At 32.5% G+C, this 5,256-nt stretch overlaps 1 long non-coding RNA gene across 1 annotated transcript; it reads left to right on the top strand.

Annotated features, from left to right (window-relative positions):
• The first annotated feature begins 3,194 nt into the window (after positions 1–3,194).
• On the top strand, positions 3,195–3,452 carry LOC122647862. Its single transcript, XR_006330985.1, has 2 exons — positions 3,195–3,249; positions 3,353–3,452. It is a non-coding gene; the product is annotated as an uncharacterized LOC122647862 (long non-coding RNA).
• Positions 3,453–5,256: the final 1,804 nt, after the last annotated feature.

Here is a 5,256-nt window from a genome sequence, read left to right as displayed (position 1 = left end):
AAGGATATTTTCTCTCTCTCACACACGTAGACTCCGGGCGTCTTCCTCATCCCTTTGTTACTTTTACTCCGAACGTGACCGTTTCAATTTTCAACCTAATAAAACTTAAATAGAGCAAATTATAATAATTAAAATGATTATATTACAATTAAGGCAATTAATTACCCCTCTCTCTAAGTTTCCCACACCAGCATTTTTTTTTTTTTTTTTTTTTTAGGTACACCACACCAGCATTTTGGACTGTGAGTTAAGACAAATATGCACTTACCGGATAAATTCAATGATTTACTTCAATATCTCAATCTTATCATTTGAGGTTTCAACATCATAATTCTTTCTCATATTTTAACAACAAATCATTAGACGGGAGAAGAGAATAGAAAATGGTGTATGGTGAGTATTTTGGACTGTGAGTTATTAAACGTGATTCGCTAAATCTACTTAGATAAGAAAAAGAATTACAAAATGCGTAATTTTACAAGACAAAGTAAGTGTAAAGAAAAAAAATTTCACTTGTTTGTTATAATCAGATATCATGCCAACAATGCATGATGATTTTAGTTCATAAATAATGCATGCCTTTTAATAATAAATTAATGAAAATTGACATGCATCTTATCAAGGTAATTGTTTATTTGGTGAATTAAAATAAATAATTACTAAAACAAAATCACAGATAATACACCATCATCCACATGACTTTGATAATTTTTTTCTTCGAACTTGCACAGCTAAAAGGTCGCTTTGTCTTGGTATGAGAGAGAGAGAGAAAATTTTCCAATTGTTCACCTTATTGCAACCCTTATGGTTATTATGGGTGTATTATTATTACCAATCCATAAAAAAATCATAATTCTTAAACGGGTGAACTGTAAGAAGTTGTATCCTTCTTTTAATTGTATATTGTCTTATTGCTAACATTTTAATGTAATATGTAATAAAAAAGTAAAATAGATTTTAAAAAAATAAAAATCTATTTCATGTAATATATATATATATATGAAATGATAGGATTTACCCTCATTGGGGGAAAATTGTTATCTTAAAATGGCAAAAAATAATGTTATAACTTTTTAAGTCTTAGAGCCCGTTTGGTAACATACATTCCGAGCAGTGTGTTTTTATCTTTATCATTTTTTCTATTTACTCTTTGGAAACATGTTTCTAGGCTCTAAAATGATGTTTGATAAACTTGTTCCAGAAACGTTTAAAGAACAGAAAAACAACACAAATCCGTTTGGTAAAATCTGTTATGAAACACATTTTACCAAATTAATGAATTATTACAAAAATGTCATTACTTAACTAAACTTTACTTAAAATTAAAATGAAAAAATCCACCATAATGACAATATCCGGAGGTGTATTACACAAAAACTTTAAAGCCTAAGAAAAAAAAAAAACATCATTTTTAAAACTACAATATTCTAAATCCTCATACAGTATTTCCAATTTATTACAAAATCACATGAATTGCATCAATCTTCTTTCTTGTTTAACTCCAACTTCTTCATTGCATTGAGAACATCTTTCAAGCACTTCGTATTTTCCTCTATCCCTTTAATTTTACCTTCAATTTACACAATCATTACTGTATATTTTGCATTTTGCTAATGCGTGTGATGACACTTTAGAAATCATCTGTATATATTGTATCATATTAAAACAAACTATATAATATTAAAGATAAATGCAGCATATTGAACTGATAAAATAAACTCCCAAGTTAATATTGAAATAAAAAATAAACTCTCATGACTAAGACAAAATTAAAAAAAAAGAAAGTTATCACAATCATAGAAAGTATTGTTAAACTCCCTATTACATAACGCAATCATTTATCTATTAACTGTGACATTCCAACTTCCCTTACCAGTACATTAGCAATTCGAATCCTAGTTTCATTAATCTCTCTAGCCCAATTACTCTGACTTGTCTGTGATAGTGGAGGGACATAGTCTTGATGAGGGGGGTTAAGTTCATCAGGATCTGCCTCTGATATATTACAATAATATAATATTTTCCTCCTCCTCCTCCTCATCATCATCATCATCATTATCATGAGGGCAAGAGGACATTAATTGATCGCATAGCCCTTGCACCAATGCGGGGACCAATGAGAGTGCGTACATAAGTATTGGTTTGAATGGGGTTTTCGATTTGTGTCTAGGCACTGGAATCATGCTATAGGTTAGCATTTTTTTCCCCTTATTGTTTAGGCATTCAAGATATGGTGTCATGCAATTTTGAAAGGAAATATATATTAACCCTTACATATTTGCTTTGTAGATGTATTGGAGGTTCACAACCTTTGGCTTATAACATTTTTTCTTTATACTATTTTGTAAAAGATTATTTCTTTATTTTTTTTATTACATTAACGATTATTGTGTTCAAATTAATGAGCTTATGAGTATTGTTTTCTTTGGCTCTTGAAAATCTTAGGGAGAAGCATTCCTACGTCTTTTTTTTTTGTGTAGAAACTCCTAAGTCATTTTCTCGTATTTTTAGGACTGATCCACAGCTAAATTTCCCCAAGAGGATCGGACATCTCAAAATATTTAGACAAAAAGATTACAAAATTAAGTTCCACCGAGCATCTACTTTACTAACATATTTGATGTAAGAGTGAGAAAGGTAACTATTAGAATGGATAGTAAGGATCTGTATGGTAACCTTCCAAAAAATGGATTCTGGTGATTTTTCTGATTTTGAGGGTAGAATTGAAATAGATTATGTATGGGTTGTCCAATCTTTTATGTGATTTTTTGAAACGGACCGAGTGATATAATAGATTATGGCAAGCTTTTGAGAAACACCTCTCACATTTTAGAATTGATCCTACCAATTTTTCGTTGAAAAACGTAGATTTAAGTGAATCGGGGCATTGATGAAATTTACCATCAAAACATAACAAAACTTACAAGGCGACAACGAGCAAGGCAGCAAATCCATACTTTTGAAGGTCCGCCATGGTTGCATCAAGGATATCATCCTCCGTAGCAATGGTTTGTAGTCGTCACTTCGCTTTCATATGTTGATTGCGTGTCGCGATGACCCATTTTTGCTTTTCCTTCTCTTCCTCTCCCTTGACATCGCGGCTGATCAAACGAATCCTCCCAAAGTAGTATCAAAGTCGGAAGCCGAAGGGCCAAAAGGCCGCTCCATCTGAATTCGATCCCGAATCATTAGAAAGAGGCACGTGCCAAAGCCCTTCGAGAGATTAACAACTCTAAATATGCTAAACGGGTGTTTGTTATTGTGTTCTTGAGGTTGTGTTGGCATGTATTTTGTTTGGAACTATATCTAAGTTCTGGAATTTGGTGTGTCCACATTTCCTTGTTTTCATCAGGTTTTCGAATTAATGAGGAAGCAAGAGGAGACTCGTTTGGCTGAGCTGAAGGTTGAGAAAGCCCAATTTCAAGCCTTCCAAGCTCAAGTTGAGATTGTGAGTGGTTTTAATCTTGCTGCATTTAATAGCATTGTTAAGTTCATACTCGAAAATGTTCGAATTTTAATTATGGAGTGATTGTTGATAGAATGATACTAGGTTTGATGGGGTGTGTGTTTTGTTGCGCTTTATATTATAAACCTTTTGTTCATTTACCCCTTTGAAGAATTACCCCATTTTGCTTTGATTCTTTCAAACCTCGATCCAAAACCTTTTGTTTGTAATAGCATAATCAATTTTTTTCCAGGTTTACCATATAACATTTGTTGGTAAAGAATTACTTCAAAAATCCAGAAACAAAAAAAATCGATTCTGATTCAAAACCAATTTTTTGAAACAGAGTAATTGCCATACAGATCCTAAGATTCCTACACCCTTTCTATAATTTTTGTGCCAGAATTTAGGTTTGTATCTTAGATTTAGTGGACATATTGTACTCCACACCTAAATCATATATTAAATTCCACCACAATCTAACTTCTCTCATATGTTATTATAATAATGCAAAAATGTCATAAAAGAAACATGTATGTTTGGATAGCTAGGAAAGTAAAAAAAAAAAGGGAAGGCCCATTGCATATTGGATCATACAATTGAAATAGATCGTATCCAAAAGAATTTACTATTTTTTCAACTCTCAAAATGTCAAATCATCTTATCCACATGGCAAAAAATTTAGTTTCTAAAAAAAATCTTACAAAATTGCATATGAGAAATCTTTCCTTAGAAGTGAATGCATGCATTGGGACTTTTTTGTCCCAAAATTTTGAGAAGGGACAGGCCTTGTGATATTTGGGTTTTTTGTTTTTTATACACCCACTGAGGTTACACCACCTTCTTTTTAAAACCTTACTTACAAATTCCCTGGGATTGACGTAATACCCATTCTGATAGAAGGAACAGGTTTAAGTGATGATGTCAGCGGGCCATAAATTCACCAATGACCAAAATACCCTTATGGATTGATTGTCCTAAATCCTGTTTGAGCGTACTCTTCTTTCCTCTTTTGTTTGACTGCAGTGAGGAAGTAACTACTACTACTATGGCAGCCATTGCCGCATCAATCGAAGGTAGTCATTGCCGCTTCAGTCGAAGGTAGCCATTGTCGTGAGGAAGAATATGTGAACCAAGAAATTTTTTCTAGCTTCAATCGAAGGTATCCATTGCCGTTTGCCCTAAATCACTTTGCCATTTGCCCTAAATCACTATCCACCTTCAATACAGAGTACACTCAAATTGCAGAAGCAATAGCAATAGATCTATGAGGTCTAACAGATATATAAAAAAGATTGAACAAGAGAAAATACTCCAATAGGTAATTCTTATCGTAAATTGAGAAGTAAAGCGTCTGAAGCTAGCAATTGCACAAGAAATACTAGAATATTTAACCACAAACTAAAATCCAAAACTTCAGACGAGATTTTTAATTCGAGAAGTTCAGAAGAAAAATTAAACTATCGCAACTATTCCTTTGGCAATTCTTGAACAGATACACTCAAAAGCAGTAGATTAGATGAGAAATCCAAATTCAGATGCAAGAAAAACGGGAAAAAATGGAATCGTTTTAGTCCTAAATTGTTATTTCAAGGTTTGAGATGGAATAAGGGTACAAAGGTAATTTTACTTTTGACAATTTTGACAAAGATACATAAAGACTATTTTGGTCTTTTACATCGTAAAACTAACACCGTCAATCCCAGGGGGTCTGTAAGTAAGGTTTTAAAAAGAAAAGACCTACAAGTAAACGGGACAAACCTTAAAGGATGTACAAGTAATTTACTCTCTTTTTTTTTTTAAATAACGTG

This window comes from Telopea speciosissima, unplaced genomic scaffold (assembly GCF_018873765.1).
Source record: "Telopea speciosissima isolate NSW1024214 ecotype Mountain lineage unplaced genomic scaffold, Tspe_v1 Tspe_v1.0244, whole genome shotgun sequence".
NCBI classification, from domain to species: Eukaryota; Viridiplantae; Streptophyta; class Magnoliopsida; order Proteales; family Proteaceae; genus Telopea; species Telopea speciosissima.
The sequence above is the reverse complement of the archived record's forward strand: the minus strand, read 5'-3'. Positions and strand labels throughout refer to the sequence as shown.